The sequence below is a fragment of the Triturus cristatus genome, chromosome 3_2 (genome assembly GCF_964204655.1).
Source record: "Triturus cristatus chromosome 3_2, aTriCri1.1, whole genome shotgun sequence".
In the NCBI taxonomy this organism is placed as follows: Eukaryota; Metazoa; Chordata; class Amphibia; order Caudata; family Salamandridae; genus Triturus; species Triturus cristatus.
In genome coordinates this window covers 775157829-775170600 of record NC_140584.1, presented here as the reverse complement: position 1 = coordinate 775170600, position 12772 = coordinate 775157829, and the positions used below count along the sequence as shown (strand labels likewise).

Here is a 12772-nt window from a genome sequence, read left to right as displayed (position 1 = left end):
TCCTGTCTGCGACTGCTGTGTTCGATTGCATTAGCTACCTGGTCCCTGTCCCTGGTGCTGGCGGGTGCCGGCCTTGGTGGCCTCCGGACGATGGCGGCGAGACTAGACGGAGACAAGTCGAAACCCAAGTCGACCCGGAGGGGATCCTACACTCAGGCCAACAACATGGATCGTTATGCGCAGACAAAGGGATCCCCCAGTGGCTTGCATAAATCGCCTGAGAGGTCTAAAGAGGTCTCGGGCCCATCGTCAGAATTGACCCTGCAGGACGTCATGGGCGCCATTGAGGAGATGAAGGCTGCTGTGGGTCAGCGGTTTGATACCCTGGCTCATAAATTGGACGCGGTCCTGATCGATGTGAATTTGGTCAGGGCAGACCTGTCCAAAACCAACGAGCGGGTCGACTCCTTGACTCGAGCCTAACTGTGGATGTGGCCGCCCTGCAGACGGAGGTCTGTAGATTGCGGCTTGCCAGTGACCTGACGGATCGTCGACTTGAGGAATCCAAAAGCAGGGCTAGACGGAACAATGTTCGTATCATTGGAGTGCCGGAAAGATCGGAGGAATCTGCTGCTGATCTTTTTGTGGAGGATCTGGTGATCAATCGTCTCGCTCCCAAGGGATTGAGCAAGTTCTTTGCGGTGGAGCGGGCCCACAGGATTCCGGGTGGTGCGCCCAAAGTGGGTGCTCCCCCGCGGCCTATAATCGCCTGACTTTTTAACTTTTGGGACAGAGATGCTATCCTTCAGGCGTCGAGGGTGGCCGGGCCGCTGAAGTTTGAGAACTCCAATGTCAGCTTTTATCCGGACTTCACGCAAGCGGTCCAGAAACAACGGCTGGGATTTTTGGGTGTCAAACGGCGCCTGAGGGACATAGAGCTGAAATATGCGATGTTATTCCCGGCGAGGCTGCGGGTTGAGTTCCAGGGTCGTTCTCACTTTTTCGACCGGCCGGAGGCGGTTGGAGACTGGTTGGATGCCCTGCCTTGGGGACAGGATCGAGACAGTCGGACGGCGGAGAGCGGACGGGATGTGGTGGAGCAGGACTAAAACTTTGTTCCTGGCGATGGACTGGACTAGCGATGTTTTGTACCTTGGCTCAATTGCACGCTAATTTGGCACAACATGCCCTTCAAATGCCTGGGGGTTGTGGGGAGCTTATTGGGGTCTTTTCCTCCTTTTAGGGTTCTTTTTGTTGTATATGTTAGGGCGACAGGCACACTGCAAGTTGGGGGGGCTGTTTGGGCTCAAGCAGGGGTGCAGGGAGGGGGGAGTTGTGGTTCCGGGACTGTGGGGGAGGGGGGTTGTTGGGGATTGTTTTTTTGTTTTGCAAGGCAATGTGAAGTTTTCTGCTGACTTATCAGGGTTGTGCTCTCCGGGATGTGGGTATCATGTGCGGGAGTGGGATGGGGGGTAGGGGATTGAGAATCCTTTCGTGGAATGTGAATGGACTGGGGGACAGGATCAAGCGCGGGGTGGTGTTGCAGTTCTTGAAGCGGATTTCGCCCGACATTGTTTTCCTGCAGGAGACACATTTGATTGGGAACTCCTTCCAGGCCCTAAATAGGAGGGGCTATCGCCTTGCCGCTCACTCTAGTTTCACTTCTGGCTCAAGGGGAGTGGGCATTCTGGTTAGGGCCTCTCTCCCATTGGAAGTGGACGAGGTGCTTCACGATGATAGGGGGCGATATGTGGCACTGGTGGGAGGGCAGGACTATTTCGCTCGTGGCTGTGTATGTGCCTCCGGGGTTACAGACGGCTACATTTGCTGATTTGGGGCGTTTGGTCCTGGGACTCCCTGGGGGGGTTCTGGTGTTGGGAGGTGACTTTAATGCCGTTGTCTCCGGGTTGGAGGACCGTCACCCCCCCAGGGATCTCCCTAGGGCTCAGGCCTGGTTGGGGGGTTTTTTGGACACTTTGGGACTTGTAGATTGCTGGAGATTGATGCACCCGGGACAGGCGCAATATACCTTTCACTCGGGGGCCCATGGGAGTCTCTCGAGACTTGATTACATGCTTATGCCGGCGATCCAAGCTGGGATGATTGGGGAGGTGCGTTATTTAGCCCGAGGTATTTCTGACCATTCCCCTATATGGTTGCAACTGAGGGTTGTCCCTGGGGCAGAGGGGAGAGTGGAAGCCATTAGCCCCTGGTATCTTCGTAACCCCAAGATCCGCGCGGAACTGGTCAAGTCCACTGATCACTACTTCACTGATAATGTGGGGTCGGTGTCGTCGGCCGTCTCCCTATGGGAGGCTTATAAAGTGGTGATCAGGGGGCAGGCCTTGTCCCTTATCTCCCATGCTAAGAGGTGCGAGAGAGCAGAGGTGGCTCACCTGGAAGCTGAAATAGCTGAAATGGAGGAGGACTTGGAGCGTGGAGTTACTGATGAGAAATTGCATGTTCTCAGCCTCAAACAATCAGATTATAGAGCGCTAGTCACGGAAGCTGCTAAAGGGATGGTTAGAGAGCAGCAAGAGCGACTGTATGATGTGGGGGATAAGGCCGGAAAGCTGATTGCTTGGTTGGATAAGAAGGAGAGAGCGAGCAGGGTGGTGCCCGTTGTGGAGAGGAGGGATGGAGTGCGTGTGACTGACCCGGTTGAGATCGTTCACTGCTTCGCGGCTCATTTCCGCGGGGTATACTCTCCGGTTTCTGCGCGTTCGGAGGAGGATTCTCATCTGTTGCTTCGAGACATCGCATTGCCAACCCTATCGGAGGCTGATGCAGTATTGATGGAAGCGAAGTTTTCGTCAGATGAGATCGCTCTGGCCATTCGCTCGATCGCATCGGGTAAAGCTGTGGGTCCTAATGGTCTTCCCATCGAACTATATAAGTTGCGTCCCGATAAGATAGCGCCGTATCTTCAAGACATGTTTTTGGCGGCACGTGCGGCGGGCTTCCTCCCCCCTGATCAACGCCTCGCCACCATAGTTGTGATACACAAAGAGGGGAAGCCGCGAGATCGCTGCGCCTCCTATAGGCCCATTTCGCTGTTATTATTATTATTATTATTAGGAGCTTATAAAGCGCGCTTATACCCAAAGGTGTCCTGGCGCTGAGAAACTGATCATCCCTGGAGAGCGAGTGTCTAATCCCTAAACAACCAAGTCTTCAAGCCCTTTCTGAAAGAGAGAAGTTCCTCCATTTTTCTCATATGTGCTGGCAGACCGTACCATGCAGTAGCAGCACCATATGAAAACAGCTTTCCTCCCCAGCTGGCCTTTTTTATCCTAGGCACCACTACTAGATTGCCCTCCAAAGAGCGCAGTGCCCTCCCCGGCACATACTGCTTAAAACAGGCCTTAAGAACCCAAAATTCTGGCTAAGGTGTTGGCTAACCGACTGGTTCGGGTCGTGGGCGACTTGATTCATCAGGATCAGTCCGGTTTTATACCCCATCGGAATACCGCTCTAAATTTGAGGCGGTTGCACGGCGTGCTTGCTAGAGCGGAATTTATACGTGAGCCGGCCATCTTGGCATCTTTAGATGCTACTATGGCGTTCGACACTTTGGAGTGGCCATATATTTGGGCCGTGTTGGCGAAATTTGGGTTCGGGCCTGAGTTTATTGGTTGGGTAAAATTACTATATGCTGACCCACTGGCTCAGGTGGTGGTGAATGGTAGGGTGTCGGCTCCCTTCGCACTGGGGAGAGGTACGCGGCAGGGATGTCCGTTATCACCCCTTCTCTTTGCACTTTCTTTGGAGCCTCTCGCTGCCTGGTTGCGTTGGGAGCCGTCGTTGCGAGGCATTAGATGGACGCCGGAGTTTGAAGACCGTGTCTCCCTTTACGCGGATGACATCCTTCTGTATCTCACCTCTCCCCGACAGTCGCTAATTGTATTGGTGGACGTACTGAATTCCTTTGGCCGCAACTCCGGCCTGGTCATCAACTGGGCCAAGTCGTGCGTCTACGTCCTCTCAGGGGATGCCCCCCTCCTGCCACGGGATTGCCCTATTCAGATTGCTACCCTGGGGTTCAAATATTTGGGAATCTTTATCTCACTGGATCCCGCGGTCCGCTATGAGCGAAACCTTCTCCCTCCCCTCCAGCGATTGAAGGCCGACGTCGCGAGGTGGCGACGACTTCCGCTTTCGCCGCTCGGACGGGCGGCATTGTTTAAAATGATGTCGCTACCTCGCTTTTTGTACGCTTTGCAAAATACTCTAGATGTCGTGCCAGCCCGTTATTTCCGGGAGGTGGAGGGTCTTCAGCGCCAACTGTTTTGGGACGGGCGGCCGCGGATTGCTCTCGCCAAGTTGACGCTCCCTTGGTACGATGGGGGGGTCGCCCTCCCCGATATTAAACGATACTATTGGGCGTCTCAGTTGGCGGCGGTGAACCACGGGATATACGGTCCTGCCTTGAACCCGGCCTTCGAAATGGATACATTTCTGCTCCCGGGTGGGGACTATAATAGGGCGCTGTACTCGGTGACCCCGGACACGCGGTTGACAGGACCCACGCAGGTGGCGGTACGTGTGTGGCACGCGGCGAATGCTGCGATGGGGTGGAGGGATCGCTTGACTCGGGCGACGCCGTTGTATGCCTCTGGGCGGTTGGGCTGTCTGTGGAGATCGAAAGGCTTTGAGAAATATGATATGATTGGTATATGTAAGGTGGGTGATCTTTGGGCGAAGGGATCTTTCAAAACGTTTGAAATGCTTAAAATTGAATATAAATTAAACGATAGAGAGTACTTCCGGTATGCTCAAGTCTACCATGCGCTGTGTTCGGTTTTTCCGGACGCTACTGCTATCCCCGAGTATTCCCCACTGGAGGATAGAGTGTTGGATGGCTACGTGCCCGACAGCACTATTTCTCTGATTTATAAGAAACTCATTAATGATCGCGCGGACTTGCTGCTCCGTCTGCGGGAGGTATGGACGGGCGATGGCTTGGAACTGGACGATGAGGACTGGGTATCGGCAGTGGCCTCCCAGAAAGAGGTGGCGATCCCGGCCCGCTTACGATTTGTACAGCTGAAGATCCTTCATAGAGTGTATGTCACGGGGCCCGGTTTGCTGCGTATGGGTTATTCGATGGATGGACTGTGTAAGTGTGGATGTGGCCTGCCGGGCACCTTTCTTCATATCTTGTGGGAATGTTCGGAGGTTGTGCGATTTTGGAACGGTATCCACACCGTAATGGAGGAGGTCACGCACGTTGCCCTGTTGCCAGAGGCTAGGAGGTGTTTGTTGAATGTCTGGGAACCGAATGATTGCAATGCGGCACAGACGCAGTGGGTGACCTTGGGGTACATGGTGGCTAAGTGTAACATTGCACAATTATGGGGCTCCCCGAGGCTGCCCACGATCGAGGTATGGAAGGAGAATATGGATTGGTGTATGTTTAGGGAAAAGACGGTGTATGTGGCGAGAGGCAAGCCAGGGAAATGGACTAGGGTATGGGGTCCTTTGGAATTTACATCGTGGACGTATCTGCACCCCGCCTCTGCCATTAGAGGTCGATATTGCTTTGACCCCCTAGCCGCGCATTCTGCGGGAGGGTGTGAGGTGTGTTCCATACTTTGTTTTCCCGTTGCCCCCCTCTACCGCTTCCGGACAGGAACTGTTTTGGACACTGTATGTTGTTCCCTATCCTGGGAAGAGCACGCTGCTATTTCGGACTCTCATTGCCTTGAGTGTGTTTTATACTTAATAGAAAATGAAACTGTTGTTTTCGATTGCTCCTGGCCTATGGCCACGGCCTGTTATATGTGCTTACGAACTGCCGGGCGCTTTGCCTCTGGTTCATTTGAATGTGTGGCGTTGCATTGCGGGCCCTCGGGCTCTATAGCGGCCGGCCCTGGTGGTTGTAGGCCCTTGTCTGTATTTTATTGTGTGCTAACGGTTTCTAATAAAAAATTTATAAAAAAAAAAAAAAAAAGCATGGCTAGGGAGTAAAGGCTTTTGGAAATACATAAAAGGTGCAAAAACAAACGCGAGGACTTGGGGGTCCTGGACACACATTGGATGATGATGCCATGAGTAGTAAAAAATAATTTGTGTGTCCTTGGTGGCCCTAAAGCAGGGATGGCAGAGTGTGCCCTTGTTGAACCTGGAACATGGATTTATGAATGGAGCAACTGTTGTCTCATTCATGGACAGAACAAGTAATCCGGATTATTCGGCAATCACTGCAAAGGGTCAGAGGTGCTACATTGTACAGATTCATAAATAAATACTGCCCCAGTCACAAGTCTAAGCCCCACCAAGGTCGCCACGTTAAAAGAATGCACACAGTATAATGGTGACTGGACCCTGGTGACAGCTTCATTTGCCCTTCACTGTCTGTGTGTTTTCTTTTGTCTGATGATGGATTCCAAGGGTGGAGGAACTGAGGCACGCACGGTGCGCACAGCGCACCCAAACAAAAAGCAGCGTTGGTTGGTTTGGCAATTGGCATGGGACACGCGCGCCACCGGTGCCATGCCACCGCCACCCACGGGCGGCATATTCATGCTCATGGTGGTGGCATCACATTGCGGCATATACGCTACTAGTAGTAGTTACCTTTACGTACGGTCGATACCTAATTTAACTTCTTCCGTACAGTTGCTACTACTGTTGCAGTAACAGTGCAGTGCAGTCAGAGTGTGTGTGTCACTGTCAAGTAAAAAAAACTTACGTTAACGGTTCGGGCGGCCGGCCCGGGACACACACACACTGACTGCAGTGCACAGCCTGCAGCCTTATATAAGCTGCTGCGCAGCTTTATTTTAACTGATTAGGCTGCGACCCCTGCCTCAACTGGTGCTGTTGTTGCAGTGCACACTGCACTGCTTTAGGTTGCTGCAAAGCTTTACTTTAACTGATGATTAGGCCTACCAGGCAGTGCCTCACCTGGTGGTGCTAGCTGGTGTTGGCTGTTGGTTAGGCTCACCTCAACACTGGCCAACGTTGTCCAGGGCAGGTCGCGCTCTCAGAGACTCAGACACTGACTTTGAACGCCGTTCACTGACTTTGAACGACGGCGGCACTTGAACCACGATGACTCGGTGCCGGTGGTGAGGTCCGGCCATGCGGGCACGCTGGTGTGGCAAAGCAGCAAATGCGCGCGCAATCTGAAAAAATCTGCGCACGCTGCCTGCTGCCGCGCACAGCCCCACCCCCCGCAGAAGACCAAAATCCAGCCCTACCCAACTCAGTGTCCTGCCCACTGGGCCGGCAACACTGAGCCATGGCCAGTGCCACTGCATCAACATTTAGATTTCAGATTTAAGAACTTGAAGACGTGAAGAACAGAATCGGAGTCAGAAACAAGTTCAATATCAACAACAACACATACCAACAGTACGTAACACTCTGGAACTGTAACAGTAGCACTTACAGTAGAGCAGCACCCACTCTCTGCCATTAATTACTATCAAATCAATTACGTGCACTCAATGCGTGTAGACCTGGCCCTGATAATTAAGTGCCGGTGCTAAGCACCGGAAAAGGTTGGGAAATCTCTGTTCCAGACCAACCCCCGCCCCACCAGCCCCTCCCCCTTTAAATCTACTGCCTAAGCTACGCCCATGGGGTCAAGTTCTCATGAAGTGAGAATTGAGGACCAGGCACAAAGTTTAAAAGGCAGACAATAGTAGTCAGGTCTTATTGGTGACAAAACCCTGGCAGTTAGCTGCTGCAGCTATGGAAGCTAGAAAGTCAGCCATCAAGCAGAACAGCCCTGAGCCTCCAGAAGAGGAGGAAGTCCTGCAAGTTTACAGGGGGGAACAGGAATCTTTGATAAAACAAGTCATAGAGTCAGCTACGAGTGATCCAGCAGCAGCGCGAGTCAGGACAGGTTCTGATGAATAACAATAGTCTGGTTTCAAACGGTTTTAAGTGCAAGGGGCTAATTTCCAATTTGTTTTTGGAGAATATCAGAGAGATATTGGGTTCTAAACAACACCAGCTAGAGCAGAATGATTTTTATGCTTAGTACAATTCTTCGCCTAAAGACACTTTGCCTCTGCATGCTGTGATAAAAGACATAATTATGAAAGAATGGAAGGATGTGGACAAAACTCCAATACCTTGTTTCCTTACCACGAGATATTGTATTGATCAATTTGAAGACAAATTTGCCAAGGCGCCTAAGGTAAATCCCATTCTATCCACTATGGCTTCTTCCTCCACATCAGCATCTGAAGATGCGGCATCATCAGATGCAGTGAAGAAAAATGTAGAAGGATCGTCACAGCAAACATTTCCCTACGTGCACATGTTTATTCAGTATATGCAATACAGGTCCATTTAAAGGATTTCCAGAGCCTATATGACTGCCAGTGTACCGACCATGATCTGATTTGAGCAAATATGGAGCATCTGGCAAGTTTCTGTCAGATGTGTCTTTTGACAACCTTTGGTCAGTTGTTCCCTCGGTGGGGGTTGCGGTGCAGGGAGGAAGACTACTATGGACGAGACCCTGGAAGCTGAATATAGTACAAATGTCCATTGTCCCGATGTAGCCATTTACAGGCCCACAGTTGATCGATGAAGAACTGAATGAAATGCTGCAGAAGTCTGCAGATGAGAAAAACATTCTAAAGCCATTCAAGTTTTTTTCCCAAAAAGTAATTTGTCCAGCAGTGCATACTGCAAAATTAGGACAAACATCACTTTCGAGGATGGGCCCATGCCCGGAGTGTCGCGTTCGCTAACATATCCCGCCTGTAGCTTTTCCAAGCCCAAGACCTCCAACAAAAATAACAATATGGAGGTGGGTAGAAGGTGGGGACTTTTCTACGCACAGTGGTCAAAGGTAATCCAAGAAAGTTGGGTTCTGTCAATTGTAAAGGATGGTTACTGTATCCAGTTCAAGGAAGATGCCCCAGCAAATTAGTTCAAAGGTAAAACATTGCCAAAAGACCTATTGAAAAAGAATTCGGGATCTACTTGCCAAAGGAGCAGTACTAAGAGTGCCACATGGTGAGGGCTTTTTAAGGGGTTCTACTCACTACTGTTCCAGTTTCCAAAGCAGGACGCATGTCAACCACTGCTTGACCTCAAGGATCTGAACATATTCCTGACCTTGGATACAATCGGGATGGTTACCGTTCAGACGGTTCTACAGCTACTGTTGAGGGGGCCTTCTTGGCAATCTTAGACTTACAGGATGCGTATGTTCTCATCCCTATTCGTTTGGACAGTCAGACGTTTCTAAAGTTCGCAGTTCTGGGGAACCGCTATCAGTTCCAGGCACTTCCATTTGGCCTCTGCACATCTCCACAAGCGTTCACAACAGTATTGGCACCTGTGGTAGCAACTTTGCAATTGATAAGCACTACTATTTTTCCCTATCCAATCTTGATAGTTGGCTTTTGTGTGCTTCTTCTCTCTCCAGGGCACTGCAGGGCGTGAATTCAGTCTGCAACTTCCTCAAGAGTCTGGCTCTGATAATTAACCTAAAAAAGTTTCATCTGATTCCTGTGCAGAGAGTGACATTTATTGGTGTGATACTGGACACTCGGGAGAGGAGGGCCTATCTCCCACAGGCGAGAGTTCAGATCTTGCAGTGGAATCCTGGTCACTTCTTGGACAGCAGTAAGCTTCAGGTAGGACTTGGCAGAGAGTTCAAGGTTTCCTAGCTTCAACAACAGTGGTAGTTCCCCTGGGCACAGTTTCACCTCAAGTCCTTGCTCAATGATCTCCTGAGTCATTGGGATCACATCTCAGGCTTTCAAGACTATGATTCCAGTAACTACCCAGATAGTGTTCGATCTTCAGTGGTGGCTCTCAGAGGCCAACCTGATAGAGGGAACACCATTTCACCTTCCTCCTCCACGGGTGTTGACCACAGATGCGAATCTGTGGGGGTGGGGAGCAATATTTCAGCAAATGGAGATAGATGGTGGATGGTCAGAGACAGAGCGGTGTTATTCTTCCAGTTGGTGAGCAAAAGAACGATGGATGTAACCCATATCTCTTGACTGGGGGTGAATGTTTTGATTTGTTCTACATTCCATCCATCATGTGTGTGTCTTTTGCTTTCTTGCCCTAAGTGCGCCGGGTATGCCCAGAAGTAGGTCTAGGGCTCACTGTGTCACTGGATTCAAGCTAGCCTGGCTGATGAGGTGTGAAACCCCGAAACCAGTCCCAGCATGCTTGTTTCTGGTCCAGGGAGGACTTGGCCATTCGGCTGGACTGTTCCCATGAGGAGCAGGGTCAATACTGATTTGCATTTGGCTTGGTCTAAACTGGGGTGGCATGGTGAGCAAAAGAACGATGTATTGAACCCAGGATTCAAGCCAGCCTGGCTGATGAGGGGTGAAACCCCGAAACCGGTCCCAGGATGCTTGTTTTTGGTCCAGGGAGGACCTCCCATGAGGAGGTGGGTCAAGGCCGGTTTGCATATGGCTGGGTCTAAACTGGGGACACATAGCAAGCAAAAGATCGATGAATTAAACCCAGATCTCTAGCCTGAAGGTGAATGTTTTGATTTGTTCCGCATTCCGTCCATCATTTGTGTGTCTTTTGTTTTCTTGCCGTAAGTGTAGGTGAGACATGTGAAACATCACTGATGATGTCAGATTGTGGCTCAATGCATCTGCCTTGTAATTGGACGCCACTTGAATTTACACAGCCCTCTCCGCCAGTAGATGGTGCTCCACCAAATTCATATTCTGTCTTGTTAGATCATTGAGAGTCGAATTTCTTGTGCACTCTTAGCGATTTAGATAACATTTGGCCACCTGGTTATCTGTCTTCACAACTAAGTGCAGACCCTATAATTCTGAGTTGAACTCCTGAATTGCTTTCCAGACTTCTGCCCATGCTCTCCATGCCACTGGTGTCAAGCTAGCCTCGCTGATGAGAGGTGAAACCCCGAAACCGGTCCCAGGATGCCTGTTTCTGGTCCAGGGTGGGCCTGGCCTGGCAGTTCAGGCTGGACTGTTCCAATGGGGAGCATGGTAAAAATTGATTTGCATATGGCTGGGATTAAACTGGAATGGCATGGGGAGCAAGAAAATTATGGATTTAGGCCCAGATCTCTGAACTGCTGTAAATGTTTGACATTGTTAAACATTCTCTCCGTCAACTGTTCTTTTTGCATTTTTCACCCCAAGTGGGACGGGTATGCCCAGACGCGGAACCCATGCTCTCCATGCCACTTGAGTCAAGCTAGCCTGGCTAATGAGGGGTGAAACCCCAAAACCGGTCCCAGGATGCTCGTATTCCCCTTGTCCAGGGAGGACCTTGCCAGGGAGTTCGGGCTGGACCGTTCCCCTTGGGAGCAGGGGCAAGACTGATTTGCATATGGCTGGGTTTGAACTGGAATGGCACGGGATTAAAAAAGTGATGGATCTAGGCCCAGATCTCTGTACTGGGATGAATGTTTGACATTGTCCAGCATTCTGGATATCAATTGTTCTTTTTGCATTCACCTACAGTTACGGCAGCTGAGCATTTATCTGGGCCATTTCAAGTTAGATCTATATGCGTGCCTCAGGTATGCGATGCTTCACATGTTTTGCTGGAGCTATGGTGTCCCCAAGCATATGCAATAGACGCCATTTCGATTCTTAGGCCCAACTTCCTTTTACATGCCTTTCTGCCGATACTCCTCCTTCCGGGGGTATTTCAGAAAGTTTGAGAGTAGAGGCTTTTGGTGTTATTGACTGCCCATTTTGGCTGAGGAGGCAATTGTTTCCTTTCATAATGCAGATCGCAGTAGAGAGCCCAATTTCTCATGCTCGGTCGTCTTCCTCTCCAGTTTCCCTGCTCTCGAGGCAAGTTTTCCAGTAGTTAAAGCTGATGGCAAGGAAATTGGCAGGGTAGTGCTAGAAAAACTGAATGTTTAGGATGGGTATACTGGAGGCATGAAAACCATTCTTCCTTAAGACACAAGAGGCACTGGAATTCTTTATGGTGTATAGGGAAAGGGGAGGCCTCACACTCAGTTGCTCTCTTTTAGATTTTCAACTTTTTGAGACAAGACTTTTTAAAGGGGATAGCTCCAGCAAAGCAGTAAAGGCTTTTAGGGAACAGTCTGTAGACCTGTCAGGTGTTACCCCATTAGCGAGCAGGCTTCTAAAGAGTTTTCAAGAAACCTCCCCTTCACGAAATTATCCCAACCTGGGATTTGCCAATATGTCCTAAAGGTATCCAAGAATCATCATACTTTTAGAAACAGCTAAGTTGCAGTGGTTATCTTCGAAAGTGGCCTTTCTGCTGGCTATACCTTTGGCAAGGAGATTGAGGGAATTAACAGCTTTGGTGGTTTCTCATCCGTATCTATGTTTTTTTCCTTACAGGGTAGTTCTGAAACTGGACCCCACGTTTGTACCAAAGGTTAGCTCAAGGTATCATTGTTCTCAGGAGATAATTCTCCCACTTCTGGAGTCAGATCCAAGATCTCTTTCTCCTTTCACATTAGCTATGAGAGGAAGCGTGGCAATTTATCTTGTGAGAATTACACCCTTTTGAGTTTCAAATTCTTTGTTTGTGTCCTTTGGGGCAGCCAATAGAGAGTAGAAGGTGTCAAGCCCTACCATGAGCAGATGAGAGAAACAGGCTATTATGTAAGCGTATTGATCAGCGGATGCTAATCTCCGTCAGGTAGTACAGGACTGATCAACAAGCAGATTCCCAGCCTCGTGGGCTGAAGTAGGGGGTGCATTGCTAGTGGAAATTTGTAGGGCAGTAACATGATCAACCCTGTAGACTTTTGTTAGCCATTACAGGTGGAATTCAGCCTAGTCGTCTGACAAGAATTTTGGCTCAGTAGTCACTGGCTCAAAAGTAGGACGGATCGAGCAATTAAGAAATTGTTGTTTTG

At 50.1% G+C, this 12772-nt stretch overlaps 1 protein-coding gene across 1 annotated transcript in view; it reads right to left on the bottom strand.

Annotated features, from left to right (window-relative positions):
- The window catches only part of C3_2H2orf80 (chromosome 3_2 C2orf80 homolog), a 330996-nt gene that overhangs the window by 151812 nt on the left and 166412 nt on the right, over positions 1-12772 (bottom strand). The window lies entirely within an intron of this gene.